We start from the raw sequence: 22,250 nt of genomic DNA on the forward strand, positions 1-22,250 counted from the left end.
AGGATATTACATTGCATATATAGGATCTTCCATCCAACAATGTCAAATCATTTTACAAGCACTGAATCAAATGGGCCTCACCACCAGCTTATCAAATCCATCAGTAGAAGTTATTCCTGTAGCAAGTGAAGAACCTGAAGAATAACACAGGATTCTTGCCAAGCAGTAGCTATGCTATGCTCCTTTTCCCACTTGCTCCCCCTGACCCCCCCCTTTTTTTTTTTCCTTTTGCAGTTCTAGGATATTCTTTCCTATTTTTAAATCTATTTTACCTTTGTGAGACCTACAGAATTCGATTACCTTACTAGTGATTGAATTCACTTTCTAATTATTTACTTTACACGGCAACATGGAAATTGTGACAAGAAAACTCAGACAAGAGCTTTAGAAATTGACTTCCTTAATTTCATTGCAGCTGAAAATGTGTATTGACCCCACAGCAGTCACGTTCATTCTGGGCCCACCTTATTCTAACTGCATTTAACCCACCTTGTTAAAAGTCCACATGAGGTATGGGAATAATACTTCTGATTGAATCAAAATGGTAATATTTTTCTTTAAATTAACACGCCCCAAGTTGAATTGAATGTATAAAAGCCTAAGTAATTGGGCTGTTGTTCATTGGCAGTTTGACTATGTATTCTTTGTTGTATCCTGTAAATTTGAGAAGTACATAATTTCTGGATGACTACTGGACATAGGCACTGGAGAGCAGTGACTTGTGTCCTTCTACACACAAGGTGACGTGCAAAGGTTTTGAAGATATTTGTATATCTTCTCATTGCAAAGCCTGACCTTGTTCTGAAGATTGTAAAATGCAGTGATGCTCAAATTCTTGTACTCCACCTGCCTTTTCTATTTAATTTGCATTCAAAACAATTTCCCTAGAACTCCTAAGTAGTCCAGTACAGAAGTGTGAAATAATTGTGCTTTTTGCTATCTAAACTAAGGAAATAGTTTAGCTGGGTGCAAGAAAACCTTTTGACTTTGAAAGCTTTTTAGTAGTTTCTGGTGACTTAAAACCTGGAAGTTACTAACAGTGTGGAAAAAACAGTTTTATTTCTCTGCACAGCAAGACCCTTTTAAATCTGGTGCAATGTTGAAATGAGCGGGTAAAATCTCCTAAGAACAGGGTCTGTAGCAGAGCTGTCCACAAAAATATCTGGAAACGCTGCCAAATAAAGTAAAACACAGAAATGCTGAAGGACTTATCAGATTGCAGTATCATCTGTGTAACTGGTGTAATGTTCTCTGGAAGCACAAGTAGTTCTTACAGAAGTGAGTCTCCTGACATCTAGGGTGGTTTACCAAGAAAAACACAAGGTTCTTGCTATTGCTTAGACCTTTAAGCCGTTTGTTCTAATTTTTTGGCTGATCTGGACATGATGAGAAAAGGGAAACAAGCAAATAGGATTTCATCTTTGAGTTCTAGCACTTCAGAAGCAATGATGCTACATCATTTTCCATGAAGAAACAGAGCTGTTTTGTGAACTGCGGTACCTGTATGCTCTCATACTTTCTATGTTTGTACTCAGAAACTACTTAAGGTTTCTGTGTAAATGCATTGACATTATGCAAAATGCTCCATACCTACATGTTTTTCCCTGTATCTGTTTTTTTTTCTGTTCTGAGCTGTGTTCAGCCTAGGATATTGTCTTGATTAATTGACAGCAGAGTAACCCATTGCAAAGTTGATCTGCAGAAGTGTTCAGTAAGTTTGGGAAACAGATCCTATTTCTTTGCACTTCTTTGTCCTTCTTTGTTCATTGTATTTTTGTGTGTGCATGTGAGCCTCAAGTGGTAGAAACACAGGTGTGGTTTTGCCAGTGTTTGTACTCCATACATTCTCTCTTTACCATAATCCTTTTTTGCACTTTTCTTTATGGAATGAATGGATTAAAAAGCAATAGGAGAATGGGTTTACCAATATCAAGTCCAGCCTGTGACTGCTACCAAGATTAAGTGGTACAGCAGCACACACACGTGACAGGCACTTGCACTAAACCGTTCCATCAGGGCCTGACAGACCTGTGCATTCCCTGGCTAAACAGAGCAGCTGTTCTGTGTGACAGTTGTGCTAATCTGATGATGATTTGCTGCCAGCACGCTCAAGGACCAAGCAATATGTTCCTGCTGGTAAAGTCTTGTATTCTCTGGAACTCAGTCCTGCCCCTGGTCAGGCCTATGTCTTGACTACTCCCTTTTGTTTTCTCTCCAGTTCCCAGTGCTGTCTGCTCCACATGCTTTCTGCCTGTGTCCTCTCCTTTATTTGTGATTCTCCTTGCCTTCTGCTTTCACACATTGAGACCAGCTGCCTTGGAGTTGCTGCCCTACCCAGTCTTCATTGCAGTGCACATTAGACCTCTTCTTGTCCTAAGCATCTTGACTTTCATTGTCTGTGGAAGGTACTTACCCATTACTGCATTGACGCATTGCACAGTGGCTCACACAGTTGCAGTGCCAGACAGCCACTGGCAACTGTAAAGAGAGGTAGTAACAAACCATGGTGGATTCTGTACATTAGCAACAACGTACAGATTCAGAAAAATGAAATCAAACTGCATTTCCTTGTACTGAATTTCCTTGAATCCTTGAATGAAGGAGGTTACTTCATTCCTATGCTCTGAGGATCTCAGCTCTGCTTTACTTGAGACCCTGACACTAAACCTGTGAGGCCAAAAAATACAGTCCAAACTTCTACACTGTGCAAAACTCCCAAAATCCTGAGTGTGTCAGGCAGCTGTTGCACAAAATATCTGACTAATGCTCCCAGAGAGCAAAGATAGCTTGAACTGGGTCCATATTTTAGCTGTATGGTGTGGGCTTCTGGCCACAGACCCAGTGAGCAGTGGGCGAGTAGGAGTTTGCTGTCTTTGTATTATGTCAGAGTTTGAGGGGAGGCAGCTGTTGTGAATGTTTTAAGATAGGAGGTTTTTCTTCCCCACCCAGACATTTAAGGTTCAATGATATTTAAGGTGAAATTTAAGTCTGCGAAGGGATTTGTTTGGCTCTTGGACCAGCAGCCTCTGGAGCCTGACCACTCTGCAACATCCATACCTCACACAAAGCCTTGACAGCGATCAGTAATACGCAGAGCAAGTGAAGGATGACACAGAGTGCGAGATGTCCTCCCTTGCTGGGAGTCTGCAGCTGTCTCTGAAATAAATGCTTGTGTTCTTTGTACAGTTCTCCTGGTCATACAGCCATTTTGTGCAAAAGGACAGTTCATCAGAAAACTGTAAAGAAAAGATCCCATCCTTTCTTGTACTGTTCACTCCCTAGTTCATGGGAATCCTTTAAGCAAAGAACAAAGTGCAAAGAAGTTTAAATGAAGTTCAGCCTTCAGCAACCTCTGATTCTGAACAGGAAACAGGGAGTTGGACAAACCTGTCATCCTCAACAATTCCTATAAATCTGTATTTGGCAACACACTTGTGTTAGGAACATTTGGAGGGTTCTTAAATGTTTGGTTTTTTTTTCTGTTTTCTAGTGTCATCTGGTTGCTGAATGCATGCTTTATCTACAACCAAAAGGTATAAAGGGGAAGATGCATCTCTTTCTTTTTAGTTGTGCACTTGCATGTTTCTACCACTTTTTCTAGAACTCTTTTTGGCCTTGTTCTAAGTCTGAGTAAATCTGAATGCCTAAATTGCAGAGCAATGCTAATCGCTGATGTCGTTGCACATCTTTATGCTGTTTGCGCTTCAAATTACTGTGGGGTTCACTGACTTTCCTGGTATGCAGAGTCTGAAATCGGGGAATGCTAATAAAGTAAGCCAGAATTAGAAGACTACTGTTACTGTGTTTACCAGCATATGATTTTCCTTGCTGTCTTTATTATATTAGGTATAAACCTTTTTTTCCATTTCCATAGTGAGAAGAATCAATAGATTGAATGTGTGAACTCTTAGAAACTGGAAGAGTAAACTGCTGTAAAGGTTTTCTCACCCTACAGTCATCAAAACAATTTTGCAGAAGCTGATTAAACAAAAACTTATTTTAGTACTGCATCACATATCTTATAGAAGATATGGGGGAAGGAGTCAGAGTGCGAGGAGGTACTTCTGAAAGTTGTGGAATGGTAACTTGCTATAGGAATAAGAAGCTACAGAAATAATGACTTGTAAATAATATTTGAAGGCTACAGCTGGTAAGAGCAATACAGCTTGAAGTTCAGATCATGCTTCTTCCAGTTTAATAAGGAAAAAATGCTGTAGACAAATGCACATATCTTCCTAGCATGACAAGATGTGAAGAGCCTTTGGTTGCTTAAACTACTGAGAAGGATGGCAATTGCAAAACCTGTAAACTGCTCAGCCTGAGACAGCACTGCAGCAAATACTGTTGATACCACTGCTACAAAATGGAGCCATGTTATTCAAACCAGTGTGGATAAAGAGTTATGGCCTGCATGGAAGAATGCTATCTTTGTGCAGACTTTGGTGTTAAAAAATGGTAACTTGAACTCACAGATCTACTGATTACCCTGCTAAAAGAAGACTTGGAATCTCTTCCCAGAATTACAATGTTTTAATTACAAGAATGTGAGCAACGTCTTAATCTTATTAGTAGAGATAGACATGGATAAGGCAGAAACAAAATCCACAGCAACATAGCCTAAACATAAAACTCAATGGCTTGGAGGCTAGTAACAGCAATGGTAGATACAGCAACAAAACTGCTCCCTGTCCCTGCTTTTTGTACAAGACTAAGCTTGACAGTGAATAAGTTGGAGGAAATACCTCTTCTGCCTCATAACATTGAGCTACATCACACACAGCTATTTGAAAATGTATAGCTGAAATGTAGGAAGAGGTATTTCACGTTTATAAACCAAATCCAGAGACAGGTGATTATTTTCCTTAAATTTCCTTTTAGTCCTTCTAAATTTACGTAACATTCAAAGATCAGTAAGAATCTTATCTGTAGCTGATTCCGACAGATGTTAATCTTTCCCTTGGCTTTGCAGTCTGCTTGAAATACTACTTGTTTCTTCATGTCAGGCCTCTGGCAATGCTTACTGGAGTTAGCATTAGCCTCCAGTGAATCCCATTTTTGCTGTCATTAACTTTCTAAACTGTTCCCCATAGCTGGCAACCTTTCCATGCTTGGAGACCTACCTAGTGGGAAGCTGGGAGAATGATGTGTTTTGTCTGTCTAGAATCACTGTGCCTTTAATTGAGATTTGTTTAACTGTCATTAAGTCCATTGACACTGTAGGCATTTCATGACAGTGATCACATACATTGCTTGTACACTGGCTGTGTTTCTGTTGTGATTTACCTATTAATGAAAGAAAAGAAAAAAGCTCCATGTTTACTTAAGATTTTTACAAGTAGCCTTTTTTTTCTTCTGTTAACTTGGCTAATAAATTCAGCAAATTTTTGGAATGGAAATTAGAGATATGGCCCATCTACAGATTCTGTGCTATGTTCTTTATTTATTCTCTGTATTTATTTATTCTCTGTATTTATCTAGCAAAATACAGGTGCTCCAGTTTCAGTAGCTACTTGTCTAGATAGCAATTCAGACTGCTGTCAGAACCCATAAACCCTGGGTTTATGGTTGATTCCAAATTTGGGCTGAATCTTGATCAGAAAGTAACAGGAACAGAAACATTTCTCCCCACAAATGCCAAGGACTTCACAGTGAACAGAAAACACCGGGTGCGGTGCTGCTATGTACATTCATCGGTCATACAGCTGGGTAACAGAGCATAGGTTACAGGTTATCTCCTTCTCTTGGAACATGAATCAGGGGTGACCAAGGCTATGTAAGTTATAACATGAGCTTGACAATGATCTCTTTAGCGTTTGGGGAAGGCAAATCCTTGCTTCTCAATAAGAAAAAAGAAAGCCAATTAATCAGCTGAGTCATCGTGCTCTTCTTCAGTGTTGGTATGAATGGCATTCCCTATGGATCGCCCTACACAGAGGGAAATCCCAAATCAAGACTGAGTGAGTTCAATTAAATGTTTCAAGATATCACCCATGAGCTTTAGATAAAATAAAAAGTAGGGATATTCTCAGTCAAGCAGTTAATTGCTTCCTGAAAACTTGCATTGTTCTTCACAATAATTTGAAGATTTTCATTAGGGCTTCCTCTAAGTAAAAGAACTTTATTCCCATGTTATGGGTTAACATTAGGTTACACTGTAATGTAGGAATTAACAAACAGGAACATGGCACCTGCATCTCTCACATCCCTCTTTCTGAACAATGCTGCCTTGTTTCTGGGACAGATAATTTGCAGAGCCTCTAGGAATTAAAACAAGTTTTTAGAAGCTTTAGGAAAGATAAATAATACCAACCTACCCAACCTGTTGCAGATATTACTATTAGCAGCAAAAGTCACACCTGGAAGGGAGATGGGGTATTTTAGAGTTAAGTCAGTAAGTTTTTCAGTTATTATTTTTAGAGAATTAATCCCAAAAGAATATTTTTATGGATTTTATTTATTACATCTAGGAAAATTTATTTCAAATAGGAGCTGAAGACAGGTTATGTCAAATTTTTTGCAAGAGTTTGTGTAGTTGAAAGTAACGCTGGTTGTTTTAAGTACTTGTCTGGTTCCTGAATGTGCCCCAGGTTGTGTGCAGTGATGAAAAATTTATCATCAGCACATCTGTAGATGAATCATCTTTCTTCCCGCACCCACATGGTTGCACAATTTTACTGACTGATTGCTTTGATGAATATTTGATATTTGTCATGTGAAGCTATTCCATCATATTTGTAATATCGGAAATTCCGTGCACACTTAACACCTTAATACGATGTCACAATTAATGTATTCATAATAATTTTGTGACCCAATATAATATGACACAGTAGTCTTATTTAATTACCAATCATATAAAGATAAAAGTTACAACACAGACATCTGGCTGCAAACCATGCACCTGGGTTAAACATTTCTCATCTGGCTTTAGTATAATGTGTAGCACTGACTGTGCAAAGCAGGCAGTAGAACCTTAGATAAGATACATTATTACAAAGTAAGCAATTACTTTTATTTCTCTCTGGTTTTTTTTTTCCTAGTGGATCAAGATGATAAATGTTGCCTGTGCCAAGAAGTCTTCACTCAACACAAATGCTGGAATTGAAAGGTTCTTCCTTTTTATTATATGAGATTTATTTTACGAATTTATTTGTTGAATGATGACATTGTGGGGAGAAAAGTGAAATAAAGCCAAAGGAAACAGGAGAAGGAGGTCAAAGTTTTTTTTTCAGAGCCCTTCTTCAGAGTTCAGTTCTATTCCCTCTGCTTTGTGCCTTACCCTGAATCCATGCCGCACTGCTTCTAGAACAGGTAATTTGGAGCTCCCTCACATGATTGGGAAGGTGGAAAGGGATATAAATTCTCATTCTAAATGTACACTGGAGTTTTTGCTAACAAGTAAAACTTGTTAATAACTCAGAGTTTATAATGCTAATTTTCAATTCCGTTTTCTGTGCTGGGTAACATAAACCAAAAATTATTTCTTTTTCTACCTTTATGCCCACCCTGTGAACACCAGTATTTGATTTCATAAAGAAACTAGGCACATTTACTCCAAAGCTTATATACCATACCTATAACTTACGATCAGCTGGGAACCTGCTGGTGATGCACATGAACTATCTGATACAGCTTTGGTCTTTGTTGTCTAGTCATTAGTCACAGTAGAGGAAGCATAATAAAATGCGTAATACTTTCCCCACACAATTATGACTCTAGTTTGTATTTCAGTTTAGTGCACATCAGCAGTGTGCAGGACAGGATGAGAACAGCTGCCTGAGCAGAGTACCTAAAAATATTTTCCTATAGTGAAAACCAGAAATTGCATCCTTTATGAAATATGTGTATTTGTGCAGTAGGCGAAGTGCTAAGTGAACACATTCACAAAGCCTCTGGCACTCTTCTGCAGGCAGGACAGCACACCATGTCTGCACTCTACACACTCTCTAGCTCCATATAAAAAAGCGTTAAGAAAAGTCTGATTTCAAATCTGTATTTTCATGTTTTGTGTGCCAATATTAATTAGCTCAAATAACCTGACATATTTGAAATTCACTGTCATTATATCACTTAACAGTGTATGTAACCACATATTTCCTTTGTCTGGATATTTGATGTGCACCTCATTGTATTTATTGCAGTATTATTTGTTAAAGCTTTTGTCTGTTTTAATCAGTTGTCAGAAACAATAACAGTAGTTACAAGAAAGCAATTTTATTCTGAATTGGAAGGAAGGTAGTATGCATGAGCATATGGTGGAAAGAGAGGACAAAAGATGACATTTGTAGCCAGATGTGATCTATGGTATGAAAATCCTAAATGCTGTTGAAGAGTAGGACTCCACAGACTGTTGTTATAATTATGGCATTAGGAATAGATTTTTCTTTGGTATTTGCTTATTTTTACTACAATTCTCATCAGATGATGAGTACATGGCAATTTTAGATTGTCTATCACAAAAGAAATAAGCTTTATTATTTATTTTAATAACCTAAGCCTAGCAGGTTTCTGACTTAAAAGTCTTTTTAAAGAAGCCTATTGTGTTTGCATTTAGCATATTTTCCACTTTCTGTAGGGTTTTTTTTATGAACATCGGGTTCAAAGCAGATAATCAAGTTGTACACCTTGTAAGATGATTTTCTGTCTGCTTAAAATCAAAACCAGAGGGAAGTCTCAGTGATTAGGCATGTTTCTGTGCACAGAGTTTAAATATAAGGAAACCAGTATATTGGAAACTAGCTTTTGCAGATTTGTTTTATTCCAAAGCTAGAGAGATGAACTTTAAATCTGGCCAACAATATTATGTCAGTTTGTCTGTGGCATTGGAAATTATTTTTTTAGAAAGTATTTCCTTTCACTTTCAAGTGATGGCACAATTGTGGGTCAAGTGCTGAAGATTTGAATTCAAATAATTTGAATTCATCTAAAAATTTGAAATATTAAACAAACGTAAGAAATCTACAGTTCATTAAACAGTTTTCAAATGTCTTTGCTTTCAAATAGAAAGAGTGGGAGAAATGAGAAAAGCTACATGATTTTCTCTCTCAAAACACACAGAGGAGAAAAAGTGGTCTTTAGTACAGTCCTTCACAACATGAGCCTGTTCCACAAGTCAGTTTATGGTGCAGGAATGTGCACCTAGGGAGAGCTCATGGATCAAAATCCTTCTGATGCATGTGATTCTGCATGCTTTGGCAAAGCCAGAAACTCACACTTTTGGCGTATATAAAGTGTCCTGGTGTATATAAAGTGAGGCTGAGCAGTGAAAGTTTGCATTCTTCTGTTTACAGCACGTGCCCAAGAAAATGATGAGAGGAAGGTTTGGCAAGAATGGATGGGGCAGGGAGGATTTGGATCTAGGCAGAACAAAACCATAGATGTTGAATATTTATAGCATTGTTAAGAAACGCCAATAACAAGGAGAGGAATGGAAAGGTTTCTTCACATGGAAAATAAGAGCATGCCTAGTTTCTGTGGCTTGACATTTCTGTAAATAAAACATGAGCTACTACACAAGTGCAGTGCATAACTGAGTACACAGTTCTTGGTTGCTGAACAGACTTCAAACAGGGTTCAACAAAGAACATCACCTGTTTCTAGCTTGTTCTAATACAGAAATGACACTGGTGAAATGACACTGTCTGGTGAACCCTTAACCCAATGACCCTTGAAATTGTTGACTGTTGATCACATCTAACAGAATGGTTGAGGTTTTAAGGCCAATAGATTTCTACATAAAGATGCTATGTTGAAGGTAGTAGGTTTCTACAAGTTTGATGAAAATGTGGGATAGGTAGAGGTCCTGACCAAAACAAAAGCTATGGTGTTAGAGGGCCATTCGATTAGAGAATGTATATTAAGGCAGACGTGTGCCTGCATGTCCTAAAAGTCACTGAGACTTCACAGATTCTTGATTGTCAATTCTTGCCAGTTTAGTTGACACCAGAAGCTCTGATCACCATAGAGAACAAGGTTTCATTATTTCTGCTTGTTGTACTGCTTGTTTTAATACAGTGAAGGGACTGATGTAAAAATACAAACAGAGAAGGGCAGATCCTGAGCTATTTAACATATGTGCCTATGACCTGCAGCAACAAATAAAATTTGCAATTAATGTAAATATGAAAAGTATGATAAACAAGGAAGAGGAAAAAACTTTTCATAGAGCATTATGGATTGCCTGGTAAACTGAGCGTAAGCAAAGAGCACGTGATGAAACAGCCAGTATGTGGTAGGAATATGGAGGAATGTCATCCATAGGTGAACAAAGTATACTAGCCTTATTTACAGGACTGGAGTTTTTATTATGGGAAGAAGTGAGTATAAAACAACCTTGGATGAATGTTAAAAAATTGATTGGAAAATAACTGGCTCCATATATGCAGAACAAATTAAGCAAGTCAGTTATACAGGGTTCCCTGAGAGGGAACAGAAATGTATTTATGTTTGTCACCTTGGAAGTATTTTCCATGTTGAAAGTCTAACACAAAGCTTAGTCCTTTTCTAGATGTGTGAAGATAGTAGCAATAATTAAAAATAAAAAGGAAGATGTAACTGCATTTATTTTTCTTGCTACTTAAGAATTCTTAGGAGACTAGAAACAAACAGAAAAGTGTACAAATGGGACATTTTCTGGTGATCAGCAATCAGAACAGACTTGTCAAGCATGATGCTGTAGGAGGTGTCCATAATTCTACTTGTGTTCATAGAGTGCTAGGACACACAGAAAAGACAGAAAGCCATGGAAAACTTAAAATACCCTCTACATTATTAATTTTGGATGTGGAATTTCCTGTTCTCTTACCAGTACATAAGGAGCATGCATCCACTGACCACAAAAGACTTCAGAGATTTTCTTAATTCAGACAGAAAGCTGTGAGTTCTGCAATGCAACTCTCAGTGAGCAAGGTAGACAGAAGGGAGTTCTCCCTTTATCCATGGGGGGCATGTGCACCAAATCATTCTCCAGCAAGGTGTCTGGTAGCAAGTGGAAGTGAAATAAGCCTGTACTTGGGTTACTGATGTTATAAGCAAGCAAACTTATGGAAGCTTGATATATTAGTGAAAATAGAATAAAGTCAGTGGTTACTTGGGAATCTATGGCCTTTCTAGAGAATCTGAAAATCACTCAAATTTAATGAATAGTAGCTATACATAGAAAAAAAAAAATCTATATCCATGTGCATATTTTGTTCAAAAGAATCAATGTGTTAATCTAATTCAGAACATTTAAATCCTCCTAAGATTACATGCATGCATATCTGTCTCAAAGGTTTTGAGCACCTTACACTCATAGTGTACTTGATTACTTGAGATCTGTAGAGATAAACAGCAGTAAAATTTGAATGGAGTATGAAACTCTACTACATGTGAATTATTAGAAAGCATTTCTTTTGTTTATTTCTAAGTTATAAAACCTTAGGAACAAATTTAAACACAAAAGCATCATGTAAAGTTGGTTTCCTAGGGACTTCTAGAAATGCAAGCAGAAGCTGATACAGATATGCAGTGTAAGTTAGCATACTTCTCTTAGCAGGTGCCCTATAGAGCACGTTATTTGTGGGTATCTCAGTTTTTAAATGCCCAATTTTCAGTTCCTGGGGTTGAATTTCCAAAGTTCCCAAACTCCACGTTGATTTTCATATGCTTCAGAACCTGCTAAGTGGGTTCTAAATGTGACACACAACATATACAGTGCAACTGGAAATTAGTAGCTGCTTTTGAAAAAGAAAAAAGTCCTTTGTTTTGTAGATCATCCTGCCCTGAAGCAAATTGTCCTATGAAGTCACTAATCTGAGCTGCAGCTGCCTGCAGACTGTGCAGTGTAGCAGTCCATCAATTGCAGTTAGAAAGTTTGCTTCATATATCTAAATAAGATGAAATATTTGTACATTTTCAGTGATGGCTATTCTATGCCCCCTTGACCATTATTAATGAGGGAAAATCCCATTGTTGAAAGGCTACAGTCCGAAATATAAAAGCACCAGAAAATGAAGGATATGGACAACTGCAGTGACAAAAGACATCCATGCTTGCCCAGATTGACAGTTAATTCTTGCCTGCTGACCCACTGCAGCTGACGTGCTCTGCTGACCCTCCCGAAAGGCCACCGTGTCATCATTTCCATGATTAGTGAAAGTACAGATCCCTAAGTAGGGCTGAATTTATAGTTCTGCTCGTGAGAACTGTGAGTTGTTCTTGGAATGTGTTAAGTGATGAATAGCTCAAATGAGCGATTGCTGTGGCTGTGGTTGTGCATGGGCCTTAAACACCTTGCTGGTCTGGGGCTGGTACGTGCAGTGTCTCAAAGGGATCGTGAAATAATGGGCAGGAAATGATGCATTTTGGAAAATGCAGGCTGTGTCATTCACCACAGGGCAACTCTGTGAACAGATCTTTTTTCATACCTGAGTCATCCAGCACATAAAGGCTTCAAAAAAAAAAAAAAGATATGTTTCAAAATAGAAAAACACATTCTATGAGCCAGAGTTGTTACATGTATCATAATCAAAGCAATATATCACAGTGAGGTGCTTGGCAAAATTTTTTTTCGCAAAAATTTCTGAAGAATTCTTTATTTGTTGGTTTGGTTTTTTTTGGAGCCTGGATCTCATGTGCTTGTGTAAAGAACAAAATAAAGACAATCAAAGTAAATCAGTGAACCAGAGCACAAAAAAATCTTCTCACCTTTATACCTATACAATACAGGGGGAAAAATATGAAACAACTAAGAATAGGAAAAAATCAAAATAGACATTTTTAGATTAGCAAAGCCATACTTAGCAAATAGAAAGCTGTCAAAGAAATAATCTGCTCCCTAGCAGATTTATACTGGGATAATTATATTTATACTGGGCTGATTTATTTGTTATAGGCCAGAACTGTCAAAAGCAGTCTAATCTTTTATTAGTTCTGTGAGCAGTTAATAACTAACTGAGCTAAATCAGGTTTTGTTGTATACTCTTTAATGCAGCAACATTTCTCACAAATCTGGCAGTTCAAAATAAATGACCAACCCTGAGTGTAGGAAACAGATTAATTTTATCAATTATTCATTCATTTCATTCTGGAAGGAGCTTCATATTTTCATAACATAAATGGTCATTATGATTTTGTCAATATGTAAACCAAGGCCCAAAACAAAGTCAAAGAAATTGTCTCACCTTCTGATTTTTTCTGTCTTTGTGCTTGAATCTTTTTCTGCTGAAATCAATGGGAGTCTTGATACATAACAAGTCAATGGGAGCAGAATCTGTTCTTTTATTAGCACATTGTTACAGACCCTATGGGAACAGGAAATTTGATTTTGGAGCCAGGAACATAAATTAGGGAAGGATTTTTTTTTAATCAGTTTAATGGTCTGTGTTTAATGTTCAGTTTTAGAAAATCCTTGAACAAAAGAAGTCTTGAACTACATCAAGTGGTGTGGTTATTGCAGGGATGATTTCTGACAGTGATCAGAGCTGTGTTCAGAAAATATTTCTAGGGACTGCCAGACTGAGGGGAGACCGTGTTAGGGTTTGGATTATGAAGTCCAGGCTGGGCAGTTCCTCAGGATTTTTGCGATGCATTGTCACCATCTCACAGTTTCTTCAAGGGAATACCACTATGAAGTGTGGAAGCCATGTTCATGTGATAAACTGATCCCAGCAACAGAGAGTGTGAGTCTGATAGATCTTGATTTGGGTCATCTGATAGTGTCAACTACTATGCCATAAAACCTCATAGCATTGTTGTAAATGCAAGAGCCTAGGAAAAAAGAAGGCTCTTTACTGGGAAATAAACATTGCTTCCACAGTAAGGAAAAGTCAAAGTTGTTTCAGTCATTGAACAATGTCACGGGAAATTCAAATGATGCTACAGCAGCCTGGCAGTAAAGCTACCCAGCATGTTATTTCAAACTGCCTCATGCAGTCATTTTAATTTTGGATTTAGATAATATGCCAGAGCAGTCTTGTTCGTGTGTATGTGTATGTAGGGCTGGAATTCTACATGCATACAGCAATTTTCATCTTGATAGCTGTATGCAGGCTCAAAATGTTGAGCAGCACTTTGCATATTTTCTCCTGCTGTACCATAATGGTGTAATCTAAATGTCTTTCCCTTGAATATACACATCACACAGACACGATGCCTGAAGGTGGTCAAGTACTGTATCTTTCTGTGTTTCGTTTTTCTAAACACGTGAAAGCAGCTGTGCAGTGTGGTGTACTTGGGTGTGCTTCATTTGGAGCTAATGCATTCAGAGATGTGCTGACTAGTGAATTGCTGTAGCCACCTCTGTATATCCTTGGTGACTTCCCAACTCCCTGTCAGTGCAGTCAGCATCTTACGTCTTCATTTGTGTATCCACTGAATTTGATTTCATCCCTTCTCCTGTGTCCTCATAGCGTTAACAAGTGCCACGTGTTAATGTTCCAGTACCTCACAACTTATTTGCAAGTACTTAATAATCTCAGAGGAGCAAGATTTGTGGGCACAAAATCCCACTTTTACACACAGGAAGTTCTGTATAATTTTAGTGTTATTTTATGCATGCTACAGGCTGAAAAGCCCATTTAATGCATCAGTAACAAGTCAGCTACACTTGGGGATAGGTTAGCAAAGTCAGGTTGGTATCTTACATCTCTGCTTTTCAGCCCAGACATATGCCAGTGCTCTTGGCGTTCAGGTTTCACTGTTTCCATTGCCTTTCTCTGGACTGTTGCATTTTTAAGGGTGAAGCAGTTCTCAAAGTAAAAGTTATATTGTCAATGTAGTTAATAATGTAATATTTCCATGCTACTTTTTACTTAGATGTATGTATAATATTTTTAGTAAAAGCAATTAGAAAGATTTGAGTTCAATAACCAGTTTCAAATGAGGTGTTAGCTCCACAAATAAACAGGTCACAAAGATATGAGATACAATTGAATTTTCTTATTAGCAGTATATTTCAGTGAATTTTACAAGATCAACCAGTTATGTACTTTCACAGGCCTTTTTCCAGTATCTAACTCATAATATATTTAGACTTTGATTTGCCTGAATAGCTGTGAATCTGGGCATTAATGTCTTTCTGTAGTGGAAGTATATGTACACATGCCTACACCTGATTCTTGAACAAAAACAGACATGAAGAATTCTATCTTTACCTTTTTGTTTTCCCAGCACCACCATTCTTTCATCAGTGAACCAGCAACCCATAGTAAAATACTACATAGCCACTTTTCTTCTTACTAGGATAGGTCAAGTATTTGACAGGCTAAAACATAGAGGAGAAATTGGGGTGTCTGTACTAGAACAGAAGTTTATCCAGGTCAGTATTCTATTCCCTGCAGTAGTTAATAATGTCTAGGGAGTGGTGTACAAATAGGGCAACCATGTGGTGATCATCTCTTTGGTGTACTCTCCCACTCAGCAGTCATTTTTGAATCACAGATGTCCTGAACCACAGGCACACTAAAAAGTATGTCTGATTACTTGCTGAACCCCTGCAAACTACAATATCCTGTGGAAAGGAATTCCATAGCTCAATCATGCAAGGAAGAGGAACTACCTTATTTTGTTTGCCTTGAACTTGCCACCTGCTAGTTTTATTTCCCACTACTCAATTTTTGAACTAGGAGACAGGACAACAGCCATTTCCTTTTAAATGTCTTAAGGACAATTATGACTGTAAATATCTTCACTATATCCCTCCTCAGACATCTCTTTTCCACACTAAGAAATCATAATCTATGTAGTTTCTCTAAATATGGAAAATGTTCCAGGCCTTTCATCCTCCTCCAGCTTTTCTTGTTTTATTTTATTCTTTTTCTTGGGATGTAAATAATGACCAGAACCACAAACAATATTCAGGATGTGGAGACAAGTATGGGCTTATAGCGAGGGTCTGGAATTTTCTTTCCAGTAAGTTCCATAGCTTTATTATTAGTGGGACTGGGCAGCTAAGAGTGCACATAAATCACATTAATAGATACTGCAATCTCTTGGCAACAGCAGAAATGATACTGCTTTGGTTGGCCACATAATTTTTGGTATAAATACACACACAGGCAAATATTTAATGAATTCAGCAGAGCTGCACAAAGGGCATTTTGGCAGGAGAACAAATCACACGCAGCCCATAGGACATTATCTCAGAGTGGGAGACGCTTCTGTTGTAGAAATACTCTTAAATACATTGGCCTCTGTGACCGTGCTCAAGTCAAGTTCAGCGTTGGGAGAATCTCCTTCTTGCTGTGAGAGAAACGCAGCTGCAGTAGCCTTGTCACATGTGCCTTTTACTTTCCTTACCATGAGGCAAGTTTTGTGGGAAGAGGTGTTATCTTACATTTCTCTAAGCATATCAGCTGATCTAATAAACGTTTTAGTTCACTGTCACTTTCTGAATAAGCCTTTAAAAGCCCTTTCCATGAGGGGGTGGCTGCCGGCAGAGGTCACCGTTCTGTAGCTGGTTTGAAAGCGGTTGGGTCTGACCGGCTCCTGTTGGACTGAGATTTGAAGGACAGACAAATATTTCTAAACCCACCAGCCCAGCATTGACTTTGGCTGTTATAATATTGAATCGTCTGGAATGAAAGCATTTTAATTTTATTAACGCTTTATTTTTTTATTAGCGGAGTTTGTTCTTAAAATATAGACTAAAAAAAAGGCAGAATTATGTTAACTTCCTAAAATTACGGATTTCTTCCCACATGACTTTAAATTAAATGAATGCTAATTAATATATATTTAATATTCTGTTAGTCCCAAAAGCATTTAATAAAGAAACAGAAAACCAATGAATAGAATTTTGTTTTTAAAGGAACATTTTTATATGGCCAAAGCCAAGGAGCAATAGGGGGAATTATGGGAGTTATTCTATCGATTGAAATAATCTATTTTTTAAATGTGTTCTATCTGTTCTAGGTACCTTGTCCTAGGTATCCCATTAAAGAAAGACATTTTACACTTGAAAATGCTAATCTGAATACATATTTTAAGTATTTTTCTAACCTGATTTTTTAAATTAACATCTTATGGTGATTACATAGACTGCCTAGTTATTCTATGTAACAATTGCTTACTTAGCATATGGGCTAGAATGATCCTTTGTGCTCATTGTAATTCTCCATTGAAGTTAAATGAAGACATCTGAAAAGGTAATTTAAGCTTTTGATTGAGCAAATGGACACTACATAGCTAAAAGGATGAGAAAAAGAAAGCCCCGGTCACTTTCTTTACTACCTTGTGAGACTGACAGATTCTTTTAGGGTGAGTGGCTGGGACTGACCAAGATGTGAAATCACTGTTCTATTGCACAGATTCGTCAGGAGGGCTCCTATCCAGGCCTTGCCAAGATATGTTAGAAAATTATTCATATATATAATTGTTAATATATTTAAAGGCCAAATCTTTCTCATCACACTCATGCGAATACTCCAGTTTACTTGGTTCTTCATTCCGTCACTGTAACCTCTTTGTGAAAATGCTGAGAATATTGTAACCTTCTTAGTTTCAGACAAATTATAGTTGTCAGGGTTCTTTTAAAAACATGTTTTCTGTAATATGTGAAACAGCTCAGAAGTGCAAAGAATATGAATATACAGGCAAGTTAGCTCCTCTCTGTCTTTTTGCAGATAATGGTAACTTTTTTTTTTTTTTGGCTTAGCAAAAGAGTGCCCAAAAGACTTTATTGTGATACTCTAATGCATGAAAACACCCATAAATTATCTGTCTAACAGTTACAATGCAACTTCAAAGTTGTGACAACTTGGAAAAACCAGCCTGACAAGCACGCTCACTTTCACTGGTTTTCTAAAACTTCTTGAGCATATAAGGAGAATTTAAAGTCAAGAAAGCAACTGAAGCACGAACGCTTTTTGTTCTCAGCACACAAATTCCTTCTGTCTCCCTGACTGGGGTCCCCATTTTTGTCTCTGACTAGTGCATCAGATAAAACAGTGTTATCACCCAGTATAAATCAATAAACATTGTCGGTTTCATCTTGTCACTAACAGGCAGGCAGCAGGGAGTTTGTAAGCTTTTCCAAGGGGACATCCTAGAGGATACAGTCTCTAGTGAATTACTGCTCTGCCTGTAGCTAAACGGTTTCTGCCTTGGGCCAGCCATGCTTTGATTTAGCAGAATTCCCATTTGTTTACATTAGTAAAGAAGGAAAGGAGTTCTTACCTAGAGTAGAATTATCATAGAAAAAAAAAAGAAAAAAGGAAAGTGTTAAGTAAGCCTTAATATTCAGAACAAAGACAGTAAAGAATTTCCATGTAGGTGTAACTGCTGTACAGTGCAAATAAAACTTAAGCTACCTGGATAAAAAGAATGAGAAGAATACTTATGTTTCTCTAAGATTAAGCTCCTCTTACTAAAGATGTTTTTCAAGCTTTAAACTTCAACACAAATGCTTTATGAACACCTTCCAGATGTGCGTGCAGTTTAACCTGCATTAGTAGATGCAATTTTCAGTTTCACTAGACCACACTTTTCTTGCAAATGCTATTTTAGAGCAACGAGCACTCCATATATTTCAAAGACATCTGATCTGTTCCTCCTCAAGAGAGTGAAAATCACTGTACAGCAAAAACACATTGGCTAATTTTGAAGATACCAAACTTCCACAACTGGTGCAACAGCCGTGTTACTTGCTTTGTGAAAGCTGACTGTTGTGGGGTCACTCACCTCAGAGCAGTATCACTGGACGTCAGGGGTACAGGGATTCTGGAGGGTTGTCCAAGCTGTTTTGTAGTCTGTAGCACCCCGGTCCGTGGACACTTTTCCAAGCCAGAAGAGCCATTCACATTCCCTCTGCTTTTCCAGCCTCATTCACTGCTCTCGGGGCTCAGCTAGCTGCACTGACTCACAGAAATTAAGCTCCCTCTGGGTCCTAGTGCTGTAAACGTGTGGGAGCTGCATGGACTCGCAGGAATTCAGCCTTTGGCATGGTGCCTAGTCCACGCAGTGATGCACAGATGTGCAGTGAAAGTTTCAAAGCGTGCACTGGTTGTATGACTACGCATACATAATACCGAGAAAAACCTCCAACTTCCTGGTTCCACTGTCAAGAACTGAAACCCTCTTTAAGGAATGTTTTGTCTACAGCCTTTCTACTTTGCATCTTAATCCTTGCACTCAATTTAAAGATGAGTGCTCGCAGAAAGAAACTCGAGCTCCCTGACAAATGGGTCCTTTTGAAAATCATCTCTAGAGCCCTTTACTCGTGTCATGAGTCTATAAACAAACCTATAGGAACACTAATAGTTAACTGGTAAAGCAGTGGACTGTGTTCCCTGCAAAAATTGTGCGCTCTCTGCTATCAGCTGTCTTTAATAGGGGTCATCCAAACACTTATCTAGAGTAGCAAAGAAATATTTGACCCTGACTTGGGACAGAGGAAGAGATTATATAAGAACCCTTCCAACTGTAATATTTTATGTTTAACATGCTTACCTTAAGCAACAAAGAGATATGGAAATGTTTGCCATTATTTTTGTGAAGCAGGATTAAGTACTTTGCAAGGAAATAACAGTGTGGTTTAAGCACTGATAAATATAGGAAAGAAATGGGGCAGGATGGGAGCAAGTTGGCTAAAAACTCTCTACTTTAAAAAAACTTGGCTAACTATGTAGAGAATTATGAAGCCGTCCCTTAGAATTTCATACTCTCATTCCACTGTAGTGTAACTTTTGTGATTACACAGACACAAGGAAAAAATTTAAGTCGTCTTCCATTGAAAAGCAGACCACCGCATTTTATCTATGTGGAAATAATCAAACACTTTTTGATTCCATCCAGAAGAGGGCAGCCATCTGGAGAGACTTGTCCTTAAAATCCTTTGGGGAAGGGAGAGATGTGTGGAAGATACTACGTAAAGGCACAGAGCACGAAGTCAAAGTAGCTTTGAGGTAATAATGTTTGTTATTTGCCCCACGGATATGCTGCTTCCTGAACCTAAAGCAAGCAAATCTTCATACTTTATTAAAACTAGCAGACAAACCTTAAATTTCTTTCCCGCAGTGCCGAAGATAATAGTGGCTTCAGTGCTAGGCTGTTTCTTGGAGGTATTGTGCATTTAAAATTGCTTGATATATCCTTAAGGAAACTGCAGCACAAAATGCTTGATGCAAGTGCTAAAATTACCTTTCCAGTATGCCAGGATTATGCAGATTGCTTTGTTTTTCTAAAAGAAAAATGCTTTCCACACGATAGCCATCACAGGCCAAAGCGTGATGTCTTCATTTACACAGCCAGCCATCAGAGTTTCTGAAAGTTTCGCCTGTAAAACTTGACCTCGAGATTTGGCCTTAGCTTCATATTTCATTGCAGAAATGCCAAGCTATTCTTGTGTTCAGCATTTGTGTCACTTCATTAGAATATCCTCAGATTAGGACTTTGTGTTGGAAAATTTGAAAGAGCATTATAGCCCATTGTGACTGTAGCAAACAGCATCAAAACAGAGATATAAAAAGATATGATTTTTTCCCCCCCTTTGCTTAAGTTAGTGCACACTTGGGTTTAGCATCTCTACAGTTGATTTCTTGGCCAGAGCTGCCTGTTTTTCTTAAAACTGTGGCCACAAAAGCTCATTTGGTCACAGTAATCAATAATAATCTGTGTTTGTACTTAATCTGTATGACAAACACTTATTTTTGTCTTGAAGAAGTCCTTCTCTTGTACCTTATTCTTGTACCTCTCAAGTTTACACCAGTAGACTGATACAAGCAAGCAAGCAAGACTGCTGTGACAATCCCTGGGAAAAAGCACTAGCTTTTTTTTTTTCTGATGTTCCCATGTAACCTAAACAAGCATCGTTTCTAGCTGTCCGAGTTGGTGTGGCCCTACAGGCATGCTAGCAATGCACAGAAGAATGCCTGATGCTGGTTGAACTACTATACTCTGAGCAGAGTGGCTGAAAGCATCGCACAGAGGTCATTCATCTTCCTCTTTTGGCAGTGGTCTGAACCACAGATTCAAGGAGAAAGGTCTTACTATGTGCGTGGTTGCTTAACTTTTATCTTCCATGAGCTGAGGATTTTCTTGCTTTGGCAGGTCAGTGCATACAAGGTGAAGGACCAGTAATGTTAGGCTGAGCAAGGAAAAGATGTTCTGTGGAATCAGAGAAGCAGCTGCATAAAGAGCATTTCTGTAAGCACAGAACTAATGAATCCTGGTTCTCTACAGATTTGCATCCAGTTATTTCTCTGCCTCTACTACAGTAATTTCAAGTCTCACATGATCTCGTGTATGGAGTTCCTTAAACAGTATCTCCAGTTCCCCCAGGAGTAAATCAATCCAGTGTGTGCCTGAGTACTGCCATGTAGTGCACTAAGACATTTCATTTCAGGAAAAAAAAAGTGCTTAGACCAAAATGAAGAGCAGCACTGCTGAGTGGTGACTAAGGTAAAATGTTTTGTGCTCTCCTGACAGTAGGGCTGTCCGTTCAGACTGTAGGCTGAGTTTGACATCGCCCTAAGTTCCACAAAAGCAACTGTGGATCATCACAGCCTCTTCCTTCCACATCAGCACTTCTGTCCAAGAAAGCTGGAGGGTGGAGGAGGCACTATATATGAAGAAAGTGCCTTATGCTTATGTGGCATGTTTAGGATTGTAAAAGGGCTTGAGGACTGTATGTGATGTGTCCTGGAGTCAGTGTCTTTTGTGTTGATGAAATTCTTGGGGAAGGCATTTGAGAGGATGTGGCTGGGCTTTTCTGTTTAGAAGCAGCACTCTTTGAGGAAAAAAAGCTGCCCAAAATTATGAAAATCCTCATTTATTTCTGAAATATTTGTGGTTTTGGAAGTAACACAGGTGAGTTACAGCTGCTGTTCTTAAAATCTGGGCACTTAAAAAGAAGTGTTGAGTTACTGAGAAAAGGTCTCACAGGGCATCAAACAGTTTACAGAGATCCCATAAAGGTCTAGGGGCATGGGATAAGGTTAAGTTTTATTTTCTTGAGAGACACCTACTTACATGTGTGTGTGTGCAAACAGTTACATTCAATACTTCTTGTAATACTAAGTCTCTACATGAATAAAGATGTATCAAAAATAAGCCCCTTCCCTTAGCTGTCCTGGAGGTGGTTTGATGTGAATGCAGGAAAAGTTTTAAGTATCACAAATGAGGCATTCAAAGTGTAGGACAGTGTCTGGTTTACCTAAAAAAATACTTATCATTCCCAGTTTTCAAAATTTCCAGAAAATAGAACATAGGTATCTTGAGCAAACTTGTCTGAGAGCTGTCTTCCTAAGGCTAAATTGAATGTAAAGAGATAT

The 22,250-nt window shown here is 38.2% G+C and overlaps 1 protein-coding gene across 3 annotated transcripts in view; it reads right to left on the minus strand.

The window, feature by feature from the left end:
* NGF (nerve growth factor) overlaps window positions 1–19,783 on the minus strand; it is a 34,431-nt gene extending 14,648 nt beyond the window's left edge. The window contains exons 1-2 of one of the 3 annotated variants that reach the window (XM_056361371.1): window positions 18,661–19,781; window positions 13,164–13,283 (exon numbers count right to left, since the gene is read on the minus strand). The gene's annotated coding sequence lies outside the window, so the exon portion shown is untranslated. Of the gene's footprint in view, window positions 1–13,163; window positions 13,284–18,660 lie in introns of all 3 variants that reach the window. The other 2 variants (XM_056361374.1, XM_056361372.1) reach the window with 2 other exon arrangements.
* Window positions 19,784–22,250: the final 2,467 nt, after the last annotated feature.

This window comes from Falco biarmicus, chromosome 16, assembly GCF_023638135.1.
Source record: "Falco biarmicus isolate bFalBia1 chromosome 16, bFalBia1.pri, whole genome shotgun sequence".
Lineage (NCBI taxonomy): Eukaryota > Metazoa > Chordata > Aves > Falconiformes > Falconidae > Falco > Falco biarmicus.